Raw genomic sequence first — 23,661 nt, forward strand, 5'->3', positions numbered from 1 at the left:
AGAATTTCTATCAGCCACGCCGCGGTGCACTCAGGGAATGCTGGGCGTTGTAGTACTACTACAAAGGCTGCCTGTATTGCAAGTTGGATTGTTATTTCGTTATGTTAATGGCCGTGGATGAGCCCCTTCTAAAAGCGTATTCACACACTGGCTTGGCAAATGGTAATGAATGAGAATTTCTATCAGGCACGCTGCGGTGCACTCAGGGAATGCTGGGCGTTGTAGTACTACTACTACTACTACTACTACTACTACAAAGGCTGACTGTATTGCAAGTTGGATTGTTATTTCGTTATGTTAACGGCCGGGGATGAGCCCCTTCTAAAAGCGTATTCACAAACTGGCTTGGCAAATGGCAATGAATGAGAATTTCTATCAGCCACGCCACGGTGCACTCAGGGAATGCTGGGCGTTGTAGTACTACTACTACTACAAAGGCTGCCTGTATTGCAAGTTGGATTGTTATTTCGTTATGTTAACGGCCGGGGATGAGCCCCTTCTAAAAGCGTATTCACACACTGGCTTGGCAAATGGCAATGAATGAGAATTTCTATCAGCCATGCCGTGGTGCACTCAGGGAATGCTGGGCGTTGTAGTACTACTACAAAGGCTGCCTGTATTGCAAGTTGGATGCAACGGGGATGAGCCCCTTATAAAAGCGTATTCACACACTGGCTGAGTAGTGAGTAGTGGATAAGCCCCTTCGATTGCTGGATTCCTGGCTTTTAGATTCCTAAAGCTTTCCCTTACTGCACAGAGATGCTATCCCTACAGCTCCTGTCTGTAAAATGGCCGCTGAGCTCCGTGCATAGACTTTTATTGCAGGCTTGAGCCCGCCCCTATGCTGCCTCCTAATTGGCTGGGAGAGCCGTTTGCAAGGCATTATGGGGTAGCCTGATGTCAGGTCATATTGTGAAATCCTCCATTTTACATCTAACATGTGGCAGGCGCCAAAATGTAGCCGGGTTCGGTCAAAACGGGTTCGGCCGAACCCGGTGAAGTTCGGATTCGCTGCGAACCGAACTTTTCCAGATGTTCGGACCGAAACCGGGTTCGGTTGTCCCGGTTCGCTCATCTCTACTGATGAACATACTATCATATTTACAGGACACCAAAGACTTTTTCTCCATTATAATGTATTTTGGTTGGCAACCACATTTCAAGTTGGCTACCATTGATGTAGAAAGCCTGTACATGCGCATCCCACAGGATGCGGGTGTGCAGGCTTTTGGTCGTCAGTTGGAGCATACGAAGGAAGACACCCTCTTCTCTAAGTACATTTGTGAGGCACTACAATTTGTTCTCAATCATAACTCTTTCCAGTTTGATGGACAATAGTATCGCCACATAGCCGGTATGGCTATGGGGACCCCGGTGGCCCCCACTTTTACTAACCTAATCCTTGCTGAATTGGAATGGGTGGTCATTTATAATAAATCTAACCCCTTTCGTCAAATATTTACAAATGTTCTTGCGCTATATAGACAATATATTTATAGTGTGGTATGGAACTCATGAAGAGTTCTTACGATTTATCGAGTATCTTAATAAAAACAACATGAACATGGACTTCACTCATAAATTTGGAAACCAGGAGATTGAGTTCTTAGATGTGCATGTAAGTGTAAATGAGGGACATTTGCAAACAAGGGGGTATCGGAAAACAACTGCAACGAATACACTACTAAGGTTTGACAGTTATCTCCCCTGTCACATTATGCGGTCCCTCCCATACGCTCAATTTCTGAGATTGAGAAGAATAAACAACCATGATGACATGTTCTTTAAACAATCTGAAGAACTTAGTCAAAGACTACTTAGACGAGATTACCCATCGCACCTCGTTGCAAGAGCATTTGCAAGAGTAAATAGCAAGAGTTAACAGTCTTAATTAAAATCAAAACGTAAAAATCAAAACATTAATAAGGATTGCAATCGATTTGTGCTATCTTTCAGTTTTAGTGATGCCATACGTTCCAGTATCCATAATAATTGGCATCTGGTTGAGAACGATCCTTTGCTTGCGGAGGTCGCAACCAGATGTCCAATTATTTCTTTCCGTAGGTGTCAGAACCTGAGGGTCATACTAGTTGAGGGGAGCTTCACATCAAGCACTGAGACAGGAGACTGGCTATTAACAGCAATGCCGAACGGCAACCATAAATGTGGTCAGTGCAGATTTAGCAATTTACTTCTACGTACAAGGTACCTTAAGATAGGGGGCTGTACGTTTTGTATAGATGATATTTTAACTTGCAAAACACAATATGTAGTCTATGTAATTTTTTGCCCATGTCAGAAATTTTATATAGGTAAAACCATCCGCCAAATGCAAAAACGATTTGGTGAACATGTTCGTTCTCTAGACACAGGTAAGAGCTGTCCGAGACTAATGCAACATATGAACGAGTGCCACGGCAATGATTTGCAGGTATTGTTCAGATTAAACCAGCCTCATCGGGGGGGGGGGGGATAGACATTGTACCTTATTACAAAAGGAGGCTGAGATTATTTTAAAAACTGAGGCACTGGGACCGCTGGGCCTTAATGACCGCAACGATCTCAGTTCCTTTTTAATATAAATGTTGTTACATTTTCTTATATTTAACGTGCAGAGTATGTTTCTGTAACATTGTATAACTCTACTGCTAATTGTTGTGTACTTTTTGCTACCTTTTCGGACAAAAGTATTATGTAAGCTCATGAAGAGCATGATATAAAAGGAGCAAAGAGGAAGTGACACAAGGGCCTTGAAAAAGCGCTTGTAGCGCGAAACGGTCATAGGCTTTTGCACACCAAACAGACCGAGATCATTCTCAATAAATCCCTTTATTGCCACAAATGGTGAGTGCCTCGTGTTTCTACCTTCTACCCGCGAGCCGCCCGCAAAACGCAGGCCATGCACATGGCCACGTCCATTATTTCCTATGAGCCTGGACCGCAGAACACGGCCGTAATAAGACATGTCCGTTCTTTCTGCGGTTCAGGCTCCTGGGCTATGCACGGACCGTGGAAACCACGGTCGTGTGCATGGGCCCATAGATATGAATGGGGCCGCAAATCTCCCATGGATTTTCGGGGGAATTGCGGCCGCAAAAGCATGTTCGTGTGCATGGGGCCTTACTCTTAAACAGATACTCTGGGCAAAACTGATGCAATCCTCAAAAACTATTCAGAACAAAAACTGGCCTTGTTGCCCATACAAACCAATCAGAAAAATGGAAAAATTAAAGATGTGCTGCGATTGGTTGCTGTAGAAAACAAGGCCAGTTTTTCTCTCAGATGGTTTTGATAAATAAGGCCAACTAGTGTTTTACCTAGTACAGGGTTGAGGAGGTGCATGACACAATCCCTGTACTAGGTGTAACCTTGTATCAGTTATTGTATATCTGGAGAGTTCTTCTAATGGAGGAATGGTGAAGATGCAGAAGACTCCATATTTATTTGGCTGCCATGTGCCAGAGTGATAATACTTCCCTATTGGTCAGACAGTGTCTTATAAGGCGATTTCTTTTTTGTTTTATATGGCAAAAATACCATCTCTTTATAATTCAAGCGTGCGTTATATCTACCCCTACTTCTCCTTATTATCACTGGTGAGCTGACAACTATACAATTTTCATTAGGAGACATCCCTGTTATTTATGAAGATACTATGATCTTGAGTACCTTTTTTACGACTTACTGATTTATTCTATTGACTTCAATCAAAAATATTGCTATGGGTTTTGTTAACATTCTATAACAATATTTGCACAACGTTGGTCATTGATATGTATAAACGCTTGTCACTCAATCTATTATTTCATTGATTTCAAGAATTATATCCCGGCAATGTTCCTCTCAGTTCTTTTGTCGTGAAATTTTTAAATGTAAATTATGTAATTGAGTAGTGAAGGTTTGATGGCTGGATGCATCCTGATGGAGTTTTCAAGCTCTGATTTTTGAAAGAATTCCCTTTTTTAACATTTAGTGAAAATTTTAGATAGTGGGAACAATGGATGTTTTATGACAGATAAAGAAGAAATGGAATGGTAAAGTTACTTAGTGGGCAAACGGGTGTCAGGCAAAGGATCCGATGGAGGATAAAAATAGAACAATAACAGATATATTAGTTAAAAAGGAGTCAACGTGGTAAATGCAAGAATTTAGGTAATGAGTAATGCCGATATGATATATCCGAGGATTAGTTAGGATTTGCTAGTGAGAATATCAAAGTTAAAATCGTCTATTGACATTTAGCATTATAATATGCCTTTTGTGTTTATACTGATCATGTGAGATGAGTGTGCCAAACCTTTATGAACTTGTGTTTGGAAGGCTGATAAACCAGAGCAACACTAAATATTATGGAAGAGGGAATTAAGAAAAAGGGTTTACTCTGTAGAAATGGTCTGCATGACCTAAGCCAATCAATCCAAGGTCCACTTTCGGCTGAGCTTTAACCCTCTGACAGATAGATTCAAATTATTCTCAAGCTATCTTTAGTACTATGAAGAATTCATAGAGGATTATATGAGAGTGAGCTGCCCAAACCCTGATGCAGCAAAGCAGTCCCCATTAGGTCCTTTGATTACCCAGAGACTTCTTTCAGCATCTTGTGTTCTGCTCTCGAGCTGGACTTTGCAGGATGGTCTGGCCTGGGTAAGTTGGCATATTTTTTTTTAAATGTTTTCCATTTATAGATGACTTACGACATAGTGAAATGGTTGATATCCAATTGTTTGGCAATGTTTTTAAACCCCTTTGCAGACGTTTATACCTTCTTCCAGAAGGCCTCAGGCTGCTCTTTGGATATAGGCATGGTGATACCATACATTTCTACAACAAAGAACAAACCAATGCAAATATCTGAGGTACATATAAGACAGGTTCCTCCAAGATCCTCTCTAACTATGTTTTAATCATCTGCAACTGATATGATTCTAATGTTAGGTTTTTAAGGTACAGTAATGATAAATGTAATTACTTTTTCCACAGAAGAAAATGGCATATCTGTGAATTTTTTATTTAACTTGTTGCCGATGCTGTGTCCCCATCTTGATGATCACACAATGACAAGCATTTAATACACAGTCACAGCCCCGCTTAATCAGAGAAACATCTGATCGCCATTTGTATGCTGAGATCAAGGGAATTCCGTGATGCAATCTGAGCCCAAATCTTGTATTCGCAGACAGCCCCATGTCTATTGAATGAACCAAGGGCTTTCTGGCCATTTCTATTGTTAGGGCACACTTAAGTACACTTACCATGTCTATTTTTTAGCTCCCTCTCTTCTTTACTTATCAAATTTATCTGGTCCCGCAAACCATCTCGCATTGCTCGCACGACTCTGACCCGCCCAAGGTTTGATGGAGGTTTTGGCTTGTCTGATATTCATCGGTACTACCAGGTGGCACATTTGGTTCGCATTGTGGGCTGGTGCAGACATGGCATTCTGAAGCCTTGGGTCGAGTAGGAACAATTTTTTCTATCACAGCCTCTGTTTGCGACCCCATGGATGCTAGACCAAATCCCGACACCTGTAAGATCCCATCCACTCATTGGATCCACACTTCGGGTAGCATCGCTAGTATTTAAACATTACCCCATCTCATGCTCCCCATCACCACTATACCCCATACTGGACAATCCCACCTTCAGCCGGGATGCGAGCCAGGTCCCTTTAGCCAACTACGCATCGCCCACGAGACCCAAGCCCGCCAATACATCATAAACGACAGTTGGAAGACGTTACCTAAACTTACTGACAGTTCAGACCCGGGGCACCTTCTGTTCTGGCAGGCCTTCCAACTACGTCACTTTCTATTATCCCTCCCCCGTCTCCCCATTTTTCAACCTGTAACAGCTTTCGAAACCATATACACTACGTCGGGACTTCTTTACCACACCCTTTCTTTAACATATAAACTGTTGAAATTTCCAATGGAAGACTCTGATCCGACTTACTTGGTCAAATGGGCGACAGACCTCAACTTAACTTTCACAGCAGACCTTCGTAACCGGCTGTAAAACATGACTCATCAATCTTCTATATCAAGTAGAATACAGGAAGCGGGCTTTAAGATAATGACGAGATGGTACAGGGTTCCCTCCAAAAGTGAAACGTATGGAAGAGCTCACAATATTCATACGGGACTCTCACGATAAATTCATGCGCTCTTGGTCTACCTGGGTAAGCTTTGAGAACTCTTCGGAGTATATCTCCTTGCTGTCTTAACATCATACTCAATCTGAGATGGACGTTTATTGGTTAGATGCTAACGATCCCCCCCTTATTCACCCCCTCTTTTTCTACCTTTCTTCTCGCTCTCCTCCTCCTCTCCATATTCTTCCCCATCTTTTTTATCCCTCTATCCTCTCCTTCTGGAGATCTATGATAAATTCTGTGCAGTTGGACTTTTAGGTTGATTGGTGTTGCCTCCCATCCTGTTTCTATTGTTTTATGTGTTCACTTGTCAAAATTGTATAACATCAAGTTATGAATCTGTATATGCCTCTACTACCTACTTGTGATAAATAAAACAGAATTTATAAAAAAAATAAAACAATCTGCAAGACACTCAGGAGTAAACCCATTATCCATCCAACAATACCCTTAAATCAGTTAGAGGGTTCTAGCCATGACAAACAATCTGGCCACTCCAGTTTCCAATCATCTTTAGAATTGGCTTTCCTGAACTCTGCCTTTATTTTCTTAGCTTGATCTGTGTTAAGTTAGACATGCACAATGCCAAAAGGGTCTATATAATGGCAACATGCTGGTTCAATTATTTGGCACCTGCCCCCTTTGGAGGCTGTAAAATAATCTAGTACTATTGTATGTTGGTTAGTTACTAATATTAATTGTCTAGTAAATGCAGAGGTTCTATTCAAACCATCAAACACATAATATGTAACATTGTCAATAATTTCAGCTAATTTTTCTATACTATGCACATTCTTTACTGATAAGCCTACTAATGTTAGCGAAAACCCAAACTTGTCCTGCCATGGCAAATGTATTAAGGGCTTTGCTTTTTCTGGCTTAGATTCTCTTTTAAACAAAATGTGCTTTGAAAGGTTACCATATGGGAAGTCTTTATCTTCCCATACCCAAGTGGCAGACTCAAGTCTGGCCAGCGTGCACGTTCTCTCAGCTCCCTGAGGGAACCACCGATATGCACAATTCCCACATACTATGTATATGCCGTTAGGTAACTAATACTGTACACCATTAGTTAAACCATTATCCATATGCATTCAAAGAGTAGAATCAAGAAACACCAAGAGTCATTTGTATTGTGATCCATGGGGCTATGATAGTGGAATGGTCCACAATTTTCTTCCTCCTCACTTACTTACTCACTCCACATATAAGTTCCTATGGATTCACAATTGGTTTCATTACCTGACAAAAATTTAGATATCTAAGACCACATGGGATTCTGGATATGTCACAATGTACAAGATCCATAACCACATTCCCTAGTGCCCAGTGCATTTCTACCTTGAGCAGAAAAACTTATTTTTAGTCCACCTGTTGTCACCCTTCCAACTTGCATTGAGCTTATGGGTATAAAAACCCATTTCCCATTTACTTCTTTGAGATCAAACCAATTCCCAACCCTTTTTTTCAAGTTAACCTGCTATCATAGGTCTTGTAGCCATCCTGCTACTGGCAGTGCCACTGAAGTTTTACCATAGTTTTCCTTCAAATGCAATTTGCTCATGTCCCAACACCAAGATGTAAAAAGTTCTTCTTCTGAAACAGAGACTTTAATGTAAGGCATAGATTTGGCAGATGTAGGGAATTAAGTACAGATCCAGCAATCAGTTAAGTTGGTAAGTTCATGATGCTTAATGAATTTATTGTCCCAATGTTCCTACAGAACGTCATTTATTGTCTCCGCCAGGGGCAACATCAGACCATTTCTTGTCTCCGCCAGGGGCAACATCAGTAGTAGGCAGCTCAGCAGAAGCTTGGCCTCAGGATTCAGAACATTCTTGCAGTGACTGTCGTGTATCCATGTGGGTTTCCCCTCTAGTCTGATAGAAGATATTAACTGGATTTGGTATGGACCGCCAAACCTGGGTTGCAGGCCTTTGCTCAGATGCCTCTTTAGGACCAACCAATCTTCTAGGGGCAGTGGGTGAGTTCCATCCCTGGAATTAGGATCTGGAATTCAAGAGAACACATGATTATGAGTCTCGGTTAAACACTTACTCACTTACTTATTTCTGGGTGAGCTAGGCGACCAGACTGCTATGTTGGGCTTGCAATTGTTGTGGAAAATAACAACCTGTCTTGGGGGAGGGGGGCTACAAAACAGCATTTCATAAGGGGATAAGCCTGTCTTCCTGTTAGGGGTAACTCTCACAGAGTAGAATGCTTTGGGAAGACATTCTGTCCACAGCTTGCCTGTCTCCTCCATAGCTTTTTGGGTTTTCAACTTCAGTGTGCCATTCAGCCTTTCCACCCTCCCACTACTCTGTGGATGATACAGTGTGTGAAATGCCTGTTTGATTCCTAGGCTAGCCATTACTTCCCGCATCAATTCCCTTGTAAATGTGTACCACTGTCTGACTCTATCACCTCAGGTACCCGATACATGGAGACGACCTCATTCATCAGTTTCTTGGCAGTACTTTTGGTATTAGCTGTCTTTACCAGCCGGGCTTCCAGCCATCCAGAAAAAAGGTCAACAATCACACAAGTACGTATTCATATACGCCTACCTTTAGTAGCTCAATGTAGTCAATCTGCAGTTGCTGAAATGGGTAGTCTGGCATAGGGGAGCATTTACCTGGTACCTTGGTCGCCTTACCTGTGTTATGCCGGGCAAATACCATGCAACCCTGAACAAACCGTGAGGCCATTTTATTGAATCTGGGTGCCACCCATACAGTGTTTACTAAAGCGCATATAGCATCCTTGGTATGCGTGAGTAGGCCCGTGGGCCAATTGGACCTTCTTGGGATATAGACTTATGGGCAAGCACCATTTGTTCCCTACTGACCAAATGCCTCCTTCTCCTAGTGTGGCTCCCTTCTGCATCCATACGTTTTTCTCTGTGAGAGGGGCCTGGGTCTGGACGTTTCTCAGCAGTTCGGGGCTGACCGTGCTCACCACTGGTTGGCATACCGTAGTCAATCCAAGCTCTCGTAGAGCTGCAGCCTTAGCTGCTTGGTCCGCAAGTTTTGCCTGATCTCCATCTCATAACAAAACTCCTCCACGCACTGGTCTGGTCTTTGCTGCATAGCCATCCATGAATCAACAATCTTGTCTTGTTGTTGTCCTGCCCATACTTGTGAAAGTACAAAGTATTCCTGCCCACTCGCCACAGTCTGTCTTTCTTGAGAGGTTGTATTCTGTTCCCTAATCTGCATTTTTAGTGGTCCCCCCACCCTTAACAACAACTAGTACTTCTAGCTCATCCCATGTTCAATGGTATGTACGTTGGATACCTGCAAGTCCTCTGGAAAGCATCACTGGCTGTTTCCTTGGGTCGGGGGACTGTTACTCATTGACAACTGATCACTAGGTGACCACAGCATGTACTGGTCAGAATTGTGTTGTACTATCACTTGCTGTCCCTCTTTATTGGGGTCAGGTCTCTGGAAAGCTTGGGTCCTAGTCTGTATGGAAAATATCCCTACTCGTTTTAGTACCTTGCCTGGTCTTGGGCTCCCACAGCTGATGCAATATTCAGCTGCGGGTGGGTTTTGTTGTCCACAATTGGGACAAGTCCAGCTCACCGATCCCCCACCCCCCTGGGGACCACCTCTTGTCGGGTAGGCGAGGTTCGCTGGCAATCATCCCACTCACGTTACAGACTTCCTTTGGTCCATCATTATTACATTGATACATATAATGTCCATTCCGTTCAACTTCCCTACATCCACCAGAAATCACTTCCTGTCTTCTTTTTCAGTTAACTCATGGTCGCTCAACCAGCCTTTATTAATTTTTTATGAGATCTTTCCACTTTTCCACATCCAAACAACCATCTTTCAACATGCCTGCCTTTCCATTTTCTCACAGTTCGCTATAGCGTCCTTGCCCGCCCTGTCTGTCACAATTTCTTTGGCTGTATACCACGGGGTTCCCCCTGTCGCTCTGCCCTCTGAGTTTCCCATTATCAGGACTTAACTACAGAAGTCCTGGTGGTACTACCGGATATTACCTCTGAATATCCAACTTCTCTGTCCTCTACTCTATGTCACCGAAGGACAGTCTGTCGCTCTGGACAGTTGTCTGCCCCTGATTCTCTGTCATCGATGGACAGTCTGTTAGCTCTGGACAGTTGTGTCACCCACGGACACCTGTGTCACCCCACGGACACCTGTGTCACCCCCACGGACACCTGTAGTACCTCTCACCGAGTTAGTCCCTGACACTTGGCCCCTGAACCGGACTTAAAATGTAGCTAAACGTTTGACAAACTTCTGACATGTCATAGAGACATGTCAGAAGTTTGGATTGGTGGGGGTCTGAGCACTGAGATCCCCACCAATCGCTAGAATGAAGCAGCTGAAGCGCTCGTGTGAGCGCCCAGCTGCTTAGTGTCTGTTCGGCTTTTTCCGGAAAGCCAATGTATCGAGTATGGGCTCATAGACTTTCTATTGAGTCCGTACACCGATACATTTATTTCCGGAAATAGCCGAACAGGCATGGAGCGGCTGAGCGCTCAGACCCCCACCAATCCAAACTTCTGACATGTCACTATGACATGTCAGAAGTTTGTCAAACGTTTAGCTACACTAACATACTTTAACATACATACATATACATACACTTTAACTCAGCTCTCTCTCTCTCTCAGACAAAGCGAGCAACGGGGTAACCTTTCCTTTGATCCTTAACGATTTTACACAACGGCCAAATAATAAATGAAATAAACAACAACAGACCTATAATGATACAACAAAAATCCAATAGCCACCAATTAATTGCAGGTTTATTCTACATAGCCTTCATCTTCTTCACCTTCCAACACAGCTTGAGGCACCACACTCAATGGACACACTACCGGATCTCTGAAATTAGGTCTCTTTATCAGTACAATTTTTTCCAACTGCCCAATCTGCAATCCTCGAATAACTTCAAAAACCTTTATATGTATGTTAAAACACCTTTCAATTGTCTGCTCAGTACGATAGAACTGTAGCCTAGGGGTCTGACAAACCTTATTCACTGACACAATCTTATATTTCTCTTCACTCTTACATCTAACTTTAGTAGAACATTTGCACTGTCGACAATATCCTCTCATGCTATTCATACCATTAACTCACTCATGCCCTTCCTACATTAACCCAAGACAAATTTACACAGCTTAAATCATTCATTACACAACAGTTTTCAACATATATCTGGACAAGTTACTGTGTGCGGGAGATTGTCTTGTCACAACAGCTAATACAATGTCTCAGCATTACATTAGTGAAATGGTTTTTGTAAGAATAAGTTTCCTACTTATCGGCCAGCTATCACACGTTTAATCTCCCGAGTTTCGGTACCAAAGACTTTTGATGCAATCCTGTGCAAAATATTATAGACTGAAGGTTTACATGGGTATGTCAACAGACACCCTTCAGTTACTTGGTCAGATCCAAATCCATTAGTTATATTGATATAACAGAAAGAAGTAAGACACACAGATACATGCTTTGTATGCCCAAAGATCCTTTTCTGGTTTATTGTTGGTACACAGTTACAATTGTATCCCAAAAGAGGGGAGTTGGCTTGAACTGAGCCAATGACGAGCAAGAAAGGTTTCTTATGAGAACTCACAAGTAAGAAAAAAGCTTCCCACAAGAATCCTACAACTGCAAAATCAACACGTCTACATGACAAGGTAAGCACATGATAACATGTCCACATTCTCATAGGGAACTTAGATGAGGAAAGGCAAACACATGAGTTATCAGACAGTCCCACCATGACTTTGATTTTACAAAGAACAGATACTTCAAATTAAAAGATGGATTCTTCATACAAACTGGAGTCACATAAACACACTTTACTCACTTTCACAAACATATTTGATATCCTCACGAGCATATCAACCTGTACAATAAATTCATGACATCATTTATGAAAATCAGTGTATGGCATGAAAAAAATAATATAAACTACAGGGGAATTGCTTTTCTTGACATTTTTTCCAAAATAAAAATTAATAAAAATGAAATGCTAATGTATATGTATTAAAAAACAGCAAGCAAATATAATAAAAAATTTTCAGCATTAAAAAAATCGACACAAGTCTCATACAGCTATGTCAAACAAAAAATAAAAAAGTTACCACCATTAGAATGCAAAGAGGCAAAATAAGAAAAATTTTCATATCCTCAGGGCCAAAATTGGATGGTCCTGTAGGGGCTAATAAATTCAAGTCAAATTGTTAGGGACTTAATTCCATCATCTTTACATACTGTTTGAATGAAGATGAAATATTAATATGTATAAATATGTTACATATTTTACATGACTGTATCTACTGCTGCACACGGATGGAGCAAATTCATTACTCAAAAATAAAAACTATATCACAAAGAAAGTAATTAACTTGGACTAATGTACTTATAAAATCAATTGCCTAAAATAAATTAGTGAATGCAGTTTAACTATATAATTAAACATTAATGCTGGCCATTCATATAGAAAGATGAAAAAGATTTATAGGATTAAAGATTACTTTTGCTGTTGTATTGATTGGCAGAGATAATTTGCAAAGACTACTTTAATGTAGTTATAATCAATAATGATACATTTATTGAATTAGGATAGATAGTAATATGGACACATATTTAGCACATTATCTTTATAAATCACTGACTGAGATTCAATAAGGTAGAAAAGGAAGATGGTGTGGCATAAACGTTGTATCAGTGGAAGTACTGCATGAAAAATCTTAACTTATATTAATAAATAATTAAAGGAAAAATGTACTCAATAAGAGTAATGCAAAGAAAACATGTCTGTCTAGTAATGAACAGTGTAGTAGTAGTAGTAGTAGTAGTAGTAGTAGTAGTAGTAGTAGTAGTAGTAGTAGTAGTAGTAGTAGTAGTAGTAGTAGAAGTAGTAGTAGTAGTAGTAGAGTGTGTAGGGATAGGATACAAATATTTTGGGGCAAGCTGTGGAGGTATAGGGTTAACAATAATACTGTATCACCCTCAATGATATAACCTACATGATGCCTGACAAATATTAGTGAGAAGTCAAAATGGCAGTGGCCGCACATTTTGTTTATAAATGTAAGATATTGTATTTTAATTGTAAGAGAATTCCTATCTTTACAACCTTGGCTTATCCAGTCAAACACACAACTTTCTTGATAAAAACCAACAGACATAATAAAAAAAAGAAGAGCATGGCCCCTCAGGAATGTGACTATAAAAACTTTCATTCTCTTAAGACCAGATATTCTTATCATTAATAATTGAGAATAGTTTAGGTACTCTAGCCTTAATTTTTACTTACTTTAAAGATAGTCAAGGGAAATATCCTTGCACAATCAACTTACCATGCTAAGGAATCAAAACAATTAAAAGTGGCTACAGTGAAAATCTTGATACAAAGCTCCAGGTTGAATTTCACAAATTCTTTTAACATATGCTTCACCACAATCCTGGAGCACAACATGGCACCTGAGGCAGATCGTGAAGTTTATGAATTATTTAGAACGTCCGAGCATTTACAGTCACTTGATTGCTTGCCAGATTCAGTTCCAAGGCATTAAACTATTCTGATTCTAGAACATATTGTACCATATTTCCAAACTAGTTGTGCTTTCTTGTGTTTACCTACTTTGCTGTGTATGAAATGAATATAAACTCACCAGTCCAGTGAGGATATACTGTTACAAAATATTTACTGTGAGAAACTGCTGGTTATTTGTTCGGGGGCAAGTTTTTTTAATTTTTAGTTTATTTAGTCAGTTTGTTTTATTATATACTTTGTTTTTTTAATTGTTCCTGGGAATGTATTATAGTTCATGTTCTTTTTAATAGTGCATTTTTAGGTTTGTTAGCAGATTTGTATAAAATTTTCCACCTCATAAAATAGTCAATTTTACCTTAGTATGATTGCAGAATTTCCTAAGACTCTGATCACATGTGCATTCCCGCCTCATCGTTAGGAGTTTTGGTAAAAATAGTTAATTCTGCAGCGATATTCTTGCTTTAAGAAATACTGGAGCCCGGCAGAAACCTGACAGACCCCATATTTCTATGGGTTCCATCAGGATTCAATGAGTTAAAAAAAACTAATCCAACAGAGCAATCATGGATTCATTATAAATGGAAGCCATGGGGCTAGTGTGAACAGTACCATACATCTACAGATTCCCCAACCTCTGAAAAGCAAAGCTTGATGTAACAAGATCCAGAAGCAATATGATGATCTGCTGAATAAAGCACAGATTCGAAAATAATTTCCCTTTGTTTACACCTCAATATTTATTATTAATTTCCTATTAGGTATCTAAAACCTTCATACTCCATCACAATTATTTTTTATTTGACAAAGATATATATCTGCAATGTATGGGAAGCGCTATGGGTAGCAAAATGTCACCAAAATATGCTAACATGTTCATGGCCAAACTAGAGGAAGAGTTTTTATCAACCTGCGCAACTAAACCTCTAGCATATTTCCGGTACATTGATGACCTGCTGATAATCTGGACAGGCTCTGAACATGAACAGCTTTCTTTCCATAAAAATTTCAACAAGTTCCATCCTACCATCAAACTCACTCTCAACTACTCAAAATCTCAAATATATTTCCTGGACATGACCATATACATGAGAGACAATACCATACAAACCACAATCTACCATAAATCTACAGGCCATCCAGCATTTCTGAGATGGAACAGCTTCCATCCGAGACACATAAAGAAATCCATCATCTACAGCCAGGCTCTGCGCTACATACGGATCTGTTCAGACAGTGAAGACAGAAAACAACACCTGCTATCACTGAGGAATACATTCTTACATCAGGGATACCATCCACGAATTGTAGATGATCAGATCTACAGAGCAACAGGAATTCCAAGGAGCAATCTTCTGGAGTACAAAAAGGAAGGAAGAGAAGGAAGAAAACAGCAGGGTGCCCCTAGTGGTCATATACAACCCACAAATGAACATCTTGAGGAAAATTGCTGCTGATCTCCAACCTATATTTAATAAAGACAATGAACTGAAGGAAATATTCCCGGATTTACCTCTCCTTGCCTACAAACAGCCACCAAACCTAAGGAATCTCCTGGTCAGAAGTGCCCTCTCATCACCATCAGAGACTGGCCCCTTTCCTTGCAACAGTAGAAAATGCAAGTCCTGCACCAACATCTTGTCATCAAACACCATCCACATACCAAACACGCAGCAGGACTATAAAATCACTGGCACGTTCTCCTGTACATCCTCCAATGTAGTGTACAAGGTGCATCAATAAAGGAATCTACATTGGGGAAACCATACAAAAACTACAAACCAGGATGAATCTTCACAGACATACAATAAAGCAGGAGGTGGATACACCCGTGGGAAAACATTTCTCTGGACCTGATCACAGTTTGGCAGATTTAAAGGTACTCATTCTGAAGGGTCATTTGAAAAACAACAGAGAGAGAAAAATTTGGGAATTCAAGATGATGATAAAATTCCAGTCATTGACACAAGGCCTCAATCTAACACCTGGATTTATGAGTCACTACATGGACACACGTCACATCCCCCATGATCCTTTAACTCCTATAGTCACCCCTATAACCTCCGTTTTATTGCCCTGGCTTATCTTAATGATGTATCACCTCATGTACTAATTGTCTTTGTGTAACATCTTAAATGTTGTGTTTTTTTTCTCAGTCATTCATTTGTAAATTGCCTGACTAAAGGGCCTCTGTGCTCTGAAAGCCGCAGAACTTTTTTGGTTAGCCAATAAAGGTATCATACCTACTATACTTTTGTCTTTTTTGACACAAAAGTATTTGACATTGCCTATTAGGTATCTAAAATAGTGACTGCCATATAAAAAGCTTGTCTGTTGACATTACAATTTCTTCTAATTTATTAAACATTTGATATTTTTTTATGTTTGCTGATTTTATTATACACTGTTTTTTATGTATGATTGATTGTTGTAGAACAATTATTAGAAACAACAAAGTTCAGTAATATCTAGAAACTATAAATTTCCTGTATATGGAAATAGAAAAACAATTTAAAATTAAATAAAATGTTCTACTAGAATTAATATGCAATGTATATGTTAAGCATAGTAAATGTATTCATAACAAAATTAACATCAAACAAATTACTTTGGCATGTTAGAGTTGGTATCCCCATGGACATGTTGCAACTTGCAAGCCATGTTCATATAGAACATTACTTTTTTTGTGAAAATACTTCTAAAATTCCTTTGCATGGCTGAGTTTACCTTCATTAGTAATGACTTTCCACACCATAGTGACATAGTGCTAGCTATCTAATCTCTGATGGCCCAGTGGACAATTAGAGACAATGCTTACGATAACAATGATCATGGTGAACAGATTGGGGTAGATCTGAGCATTATGGCTATTTACACATAACAATTATCTCTATAATTCAACATTTGTCTCCGTTGTGCAAGGGTTCTGTCGTTTTGATGGCAGCAATGCCGTAGACGACGGAACCCTTGCACAACGGAGGCAAACGGAAACCATTTGCACCGTATCCGTCAACATTGAAATCAATGGTGATGCAAACGGAAACCTATGGTTTCCGTTTGTTTCAGTCAGGGTTCCGTTCTGACGGAAAGCTCAGATGGAACGCCAGCCCGGAGCCCTGACGCAGATGTGAACGAAGCCTAACTTGTAGAAAAAATTGCCATAGGCAAATCTAGCTTACTTTCACTCCTTATTACATCATCAGGATCGCTGTAGGAGATGTTGGAGGTAATGGCCTTGTGATTTTGTCAGGTGAACCAGCTGTGTACAAGAAGTTCAGTTCTTTAATGTGAGGAGGAGGCAAAGGCAAATAGGCAATCAAGATGGGAAATAGTAAGACTTGCAAATTAAAAATTGTGAGGTCAAATACCCCTGCATATCTGATTGATTTATCTTTATTGTTGTACTTTATACACATTGGGCTTTCTAATCTACAGTATAAAAAGTAGTGCAGATAAGATCTGGAGATATTGTCCATATAAACCAATCTAATCAGTGCTTTAATTTTCCTGATTGATTGCTATGGACAACACCTCAAGTTCTTGTGTGCTTGCATTTTCATACATGAGGCCCCGTTTGTTTATCCAGGGATCAGACCTTTCATACAAGTTCAGATTACTCATAAGGGGAGAGAAGAAAACCTGGCCCGCACATCCACTTGCTATACTTCATCTATTGCAGCTCAGCAAAATTAAAAAATGTATGAACATGAGGTTTTTAGTTTACATTTCGATCAAACTGTATAAGCCCACTTGACACTTCACTGCGACCTCTTTTAAGTGGTTCCCTACTCTATCAAATGCAGTATCGCATGGCAACCAGTGCCGCTGCAAAACAGTACCCGTAGAGAGAGAAATTCAGGAGTCTAGCAGCACCTATGCTGCCAGTCTAAGACACCTTGGCTCTGGGCTATGTCCCCTTCCAATAGCAGGAGACTGCATAAGGGTCAGTTCACACGTTGCATAAATACTGAGGATTTTATGAGGAAAATCCAGAGCAAATACAGTAGCATCAAAGTGGATGAGATAAAACAAATCTCTTCCACAAGCTGCGTAAATACTGAGCAGAAAAAAACATTCAGAAATTGACCTGCAGTGCGTCATTTTATTCCGCAGCATGTCACTTGTATTTGCGCAAATGCTGCTTATTTGTTGCTGGTTTTCCCCAAATAGCAGTTGTTGCGTTTTGTTTTTTTTTGCGGTGGGTTCACAGCGATTCCCGGCAAAAAATGCAATTCAGAAAAAAAAAATCTCATACTTACCCAGAAGTCTGTGTTCCTCTCTCCAGGGCGGCCTCCTGGGATGACATTTCATCCCATGTGACCACCGCAGCGAATCACAGGCTGTATCGTCGGTCACATGGGATGAAACATCATCCCAGGAGTCCGGCCTGTATGACGTCAGAGGGCTGGTCTCCTGGAAGGATGCTTCATCCCATTGTGACCACCGTTGCAGCCAGTCACAGGTATCCCAGGAGGCCGGTAAGTGCTGCAGTTGTCCGCAGCGGACATTCTGGGCGAAAAACTGCTCCACAGTCCGGCGCGCAGGATGGATAAGCTGCGTGTTTTTTTAAGTAGCGTATTCATCCCATGTGAACTCATCCTAAAGGTACGTGCACACACAAAATCAAAAACGTCTGAAAATACGGAGCCGTTTTCAAGGGAAAACAGCTCCTGATTTTCAGGCGTTTTTTATTCAAAGTATTTTTCTCTGCATTTTAACGGCCATTTTTGGAGCTGTTTTTCTATAGAGTCTATGAAAAACGGCTCCAAAAACAGCTCAAGAAGTGACATGCAGTTCATTTTCGCGGGTGTTTTTTAGGTGGCTGTTTTGAAAAACGGCCGCGTAAAAAACGCCCCGTCGGGACAGAATGCTGTTTTTCCTATTTAAATCAATGGGCAGATGTTTGGAGGCATTCTGCTTCCAATTTTTCAAAACACTCCGCGTGAACATACCCTGAGGGTTTCTACCTATATGATCTCAAATTGGCTACAGAGACTACAAAGAAAGGTGAGCTTTTTCCATCTGTTCACTTTTTTGTGGTGTTTCTTGCTGTAGTGCTGTATCTGTGGGGGGACGTGGCCCAGAGCCAGGGTGGCTGAGGTTATGTTCACACGCAGTGTTTTCAGACGTAATTCAGGCGTTTTACGCCTCGAATTACGCCTGAAAACACGCCCCTAATACGCCTACAAACATCTGCCCATTGCTTTCATAGGGAATTATGATGTTCTGTTCCCATTTCGCTGTCAAAATACGGTGCGTAAAATGACGGCTCGTCAAAAGGAGTGCAGGACACTTCTTGGGACTTTTTGGAGGTGTTTTTCATTGACTCCATTGAGAAACAGCTCCAAAAACGGCCGTAAAAAACACGGCGAAAAACGCAAGTTGTTAAAAAAACTTCTGAAAATCAGGAGCTGTTTTCGCCTGAAAACAGCTCTGTATTTTCAGATGTTTTTGGTCACTACATGCGAACATACCCTTAGACTTGCAGCATGGGTGCTGTTAGTCTGAGTCGCAATAGATCAGGTATAGCAAGTAGATGTGCGGTCCAAGTTTTCTTCTCTCCCCTTAGGGTATGTTCACACAGAGTGTTTTTAGGCGTATTTGGGGCGTTTACGCCTCGAAGAACGCCTGAAAAAAATGGAAGCAGAATGCCTACAAACATCTGTACATTGATTTCAATGGGAAATACGGCATTCTGTTCCGACGGGGCATTTTTTTACGCCTCGTTTTCCAAAAACGGCACGTAAAAATACGCCCGCGAAAAAGAAGTGCATGTCACTTTTTGGGACGTTTTTGGAGCCGTTTTTCATTGACTCCATTGAAAAAAAGCTCAAAAAACCGTGAAATACGCCGCGAAAAACGAGAGTTGCTACAAAAACACCTGAAAATCAGGAGCTGTTTTAGAATGGTACTTGTATGACTAAAAGAAGAAAACTGCAAGGCTGAAGAGGTTACCCAGTATCTCCATTTAATATCTAGTCTAAGGGTATGTTCACACGCAGTGTTTTCAGACATAATTCGGGCGTTTTACACCTCGAATTACGCCTAAAAAAAGTCTCCATTACGCCGACAAACATCTGCCCATTTCTTGCAATGGGTTTCACGATGTTCTTTTCCCACAAGGTTTTTATTTTACGCGTCGCTGTCAAAATACGCCCGCGAAAAAGAAGTGCATGTCACTTCTTGGGACGTTTTTGGAGCCATTTTTCATTGACTCCATTGAAAAACAGCTCCAATAACGTCTGTAAAATACGCAGCGAAAAACGCGAGTTGCTACAAAAATGTCTGAAAGTGCATGCTGCGGAGGGAAAATTCTGCACCGCAGCCTATGGTCTGCAGCGGAGTTTTCCCGCAACGTCTGAACTTACTTGCCTAAAAATGTATTGAAACAAATCTAAAAAACGGCCGCTTGAGAATTCCACTGCAATTCCGCCAATTCTGAATGTGCCTTATACTTTCTTCCATCTGTCCTCTACTTTATGCTAACTTACATTTGGTAGGTTAGAAAGATTCTGGGGACAGATTGAAGAGAGTATGGCTGCAGGATCAGACTTCACATGGTTTTCTATCTGTTATAATGGAAATTAATTAATTTGCATGGAAGCTGTAGGAAAAAATCCAGGTAATTTTTAATCAAGACCTATTACAAAGTTACTTCATTTTCGTTTAATTTAAATGCATTGGGACAATAAAAAGTGTACTTGTCCTTTAAGTTCCGAATTAAGACAGTAACTAATATGCTTGGAAAATAGAATAATAATTTTGAATTCTTTTTTTTTAGCACTGGAATATAACCGAACAAGGGGAAATGTAATATGGCTGCATTTTAAAAGCATTTTGCTTTGCCTCCATTGCCTAGACCCCAAAAGGACAGAGCTCTGCAGTTAACCAATTCCTCTCATCTCACAGATAACCTTTTCACAGAAAATGGACATTTAAAAGAAAGAACGCAAATCATAGTGGCAAGAGCAACAAAAAGCATTCAAGCAAGTTGGCTTTGCAATGTAAAGGTCACATACCTCTCTTTGATCGCTCATTTAGTTTTTCTTTTTAGGCCAGAGATGTAGTTGTGCCCATTTGTTGATGGCTGTCTGAGTATTAAAACATTTTAGTGAGAGGAATGCTAGGGATGAAAAACCTACTGTTATTCACTGAAGTAAATTATATGTTAGCGGTACACGGCCTGACAGGTTAACTGAGCGCCATTTTGCAAAGATAGTTACTTTGCACAGGGAATGTAATACATACATATAAGACACACTAGAGATCTTATTTCCCAAAACTGTTTTTTTAATTTTCCTACAGGAAAGTAACTTCTTAAGGACGCAGCCAACTTTAATTTTTTCATTTTTCCTGCGTCGCATTCTAAAAGCCATAATTTTTTTTATTTTTCCATCAACATTGCCTTATCAGGGCTTGATTTTTGCGGGACACGTTTTTAATAGTGCTATTTAATGTACCATAAAATGTACTGAGAAACTGTTAAAAATGATTTCTGCCATCATTTTAGGGGTTTAGTTATTAAGGCGTTCACTGTGCGGTAAAAATGACATGTTAAGACTTCGTTCACATCTGCATTGGAGGCTCCATTAGGGGCCTCTTACAGATCCAGTCAAAAATGGCGGACAAAGTAGAGCAGCATGCTGCACTATTTTGTTCGGTAAAATGACGGACACCATGGCGGAAAGCCGATGGGACCCCTTAATAGTCAATAGGTTCCGTTGGGTGCCGATGGTGTCCGTCATGCAATGGATCTGGTGCTTCCAATATTTTTATTGTTCTTCTATGATGGAGCAGGGCAACGGAAGTATTGAAAGCAGATGTGAACACAGCCTTACTTTATTATTTTTGTCAATATGATTAAAGCTATATCACACTTATATGCTTTGCCTATTTTACTACTTTTACAAAATAAAAACAATTTGTTTAAACAAAAATTTGTATTGTGTTGCCATTTGCTGAGACCCATAACTTTTTTCTTTTTTTGTTGATGGAGCTGCGTGAGGCCTTGTTTTTTGCAGGGCAAGCTGTCGGTTTTCTTGGTACCAATTTGGAGTGGAAACAACTTTTTAATCACTTTTTATAACATTTTGTGTATCAAACACTTCTATGGCATTGTGATTTTTTTCCCCTACTGCGCCAACACTACAAGTTAAAGAACGTGATATTTTTATAGTTTGGACTTTTTTTTTACGGACACAGCAATATTAATTATATTAATTTTTTTATTGTTTACATTTTTAAAGTGGTTTTCCCATAATTAATATTTACCACCTTTCCACAGGATAGGTGATAAATATTTGATCGGTGGGGGTTCGACCGCGGGGAGCCCACAAAGTACGGGCTAACCTTGCTGTTCCTGTGAGCCCCATATGTATGGAGCAGTACCGCGCATGTTCAGCCTCCGCTCCATTAATTTAATGGGGCTACCGAAGATAGCGCTCGACAGCCCCAGACAGCGGTGGCTGAGCGTGTGCAGTACCGCACTTTTTAAATGGGGCTCACAGGAACGGCAAGGTAAGCCCATTCTCGTTATCTGTGGGGTCCCAGCGGTCGGCCCCTCAACAATTAGATATTTATCACCTATCCCGTAGATTAGTGATAAATATTGATTAAGGGAAAACCCCTTTAAAGGCTTGTTTACACGAACGTGTATTATGTCCGTGCAACGCGTGTGATTTTCATGCGTGTCGTACGGACCTATGTTAGTCTATGGGGCAGTGCAGAGAGTCCGTGATTTTTGTGCAGCGTGAGTCCGCTGCGAAAAACTCACGACATGTCCTATATTTGTACGTTGTTCGCGGATCACGCACCCATTGAAGTCAATGGGTGCGTGAAAGTCACGCATGCCTCACGGTAGCACCTCCGTGGGACGAGCGTTATTCGCGCAACAGCTGTCAAACTATGAATGAAAACAGAAAAGCACCACGTGCTTTTCTGTTTACAAACACCCAAACGGAGTGTCATAATGATACAGGGCTGACACACAGCTGTTAAGTGCCTTTTGCGCACGCAAAACGCTGCATTTTTTGCGTGCGCGAAACGCACACGCTCGTGTGAACCCGGCCTTATAGTAGGACACAGGTGGCATTTCTGAAAGCCTCCACTAGGCCACCGGCTGCCATGGCAACCAAACTGCACAGCACAATTTCGTTGGACAGGAGGGAGCCCCCTTGCTCTATCTTACCTCTCAGAAACCGTGGTTGCTATTGACCATAGCATCTGAAGGGTTATACGAACAGGATATGAGTTATCTCTGATCCCAGCCGTTGCAGGCGGATGTCAGCTGTATAAAACAGCCGGCGCCAGTTGAGTATGGTGCGGTCTCAGCTCCTCGGCCTGTGCAATATAGACAGATCGCATGTCTGCTATACATGTATGGTGGATGTCACTAAGGGGTTAAATATATATTTGTAGCATTAATATTATATAAAAATGGTATATTATATAGATATTCTATTTATGGTGTGTCCTTCAGAGATTTCAGAAGATGCGATTGATGAAGGCCTTTGAAGCCTGTGAAATCTATGGTTGTTGGTGAAGAACTTTAAAGAGGCTCTGTCACCAGATTTTGCAGCCCCTATCTGCTATTGCAGCAGATAGGCGCTGCAATGTAGATTACAGTAACGTTTTTATTTTTAAAAAACGAGCATTTTTGGCCAAGTTATGACCATTTTCGTATTTATGCAAATGAGGCTTGCAAAAGTACAACTGGGCGTGTTGAAAAGTAAAAGTACAACTGGGCGTGTATTATGTACGTACATCGGGGCGTGTTTACTACTATTACTAGCTGGGCGTTGTGTATAGAAGTATCATCCACTTCTCTTCAGAACGCCCAGCTTCTGGCAGTGCAGCACTGTGACGTCACTCACAGGTCCTGCATCGTGTCGGCACCAGAGGCTACAGATGATTCTGCAGCAGCATCAGCGTTTGCAGGTAAGTCGATGTAGCTA

The 23,661-nt window shown here is 40.8% G+C and overlaps 1 long non-coding RNA gene across 3 annotated transcripts; it reads right to left on the bottom strand.

The window, feature by feature from the left end:
* Positions 1-7,765: 7,765 nt before the first annotated feature.
* On the bottom strand, positions 7,766-23,002 carry LOC142760873 (uncharacterized). 3 transcript variants are annotated; one of them, XR_012883437.1, is made up of 4 exons: positions 22,896-23,002; positions 20,728-20,799; positions 16,888-16,967; positions 7,766-8,161 (listed from the first exon to the last, which is right to left on the bottom strand). It is a non-coding gene; the product is annotated as an uncharacterized LOC142760873 (long non-coding RNA). The 3 variants fall into 3 exon arrangements; XR_012883435.1 differs by having other exon boundaries at positions 16,888-16,988; XR_012883436.1 differs by lacking the exon at positions 7,766-8,161 and adding an exon at positions 13,521-13,638 and having other exon boundaries at positions 16,888-16,988.
* Between the last annotated feature and the right edge of the window lie 659 nt (positions 23,003-23,661).

The sequence above is a fragment of the Rhinoderma darwinii genome, chromosome 4 (assembly GCF_050947455.1).
Source record: "Rhinoderma darwinii isolate aRhiDar2 chromosome 4, aRhiDar2.hap1, whole genome shotgun sequence".
Lineage (NCBI taxonomy): Eukaryota > Metazoa > Chordata > Amphibia > Anura > Rhinodermatidae > Rhinoderma > Rhinoderma darwinii.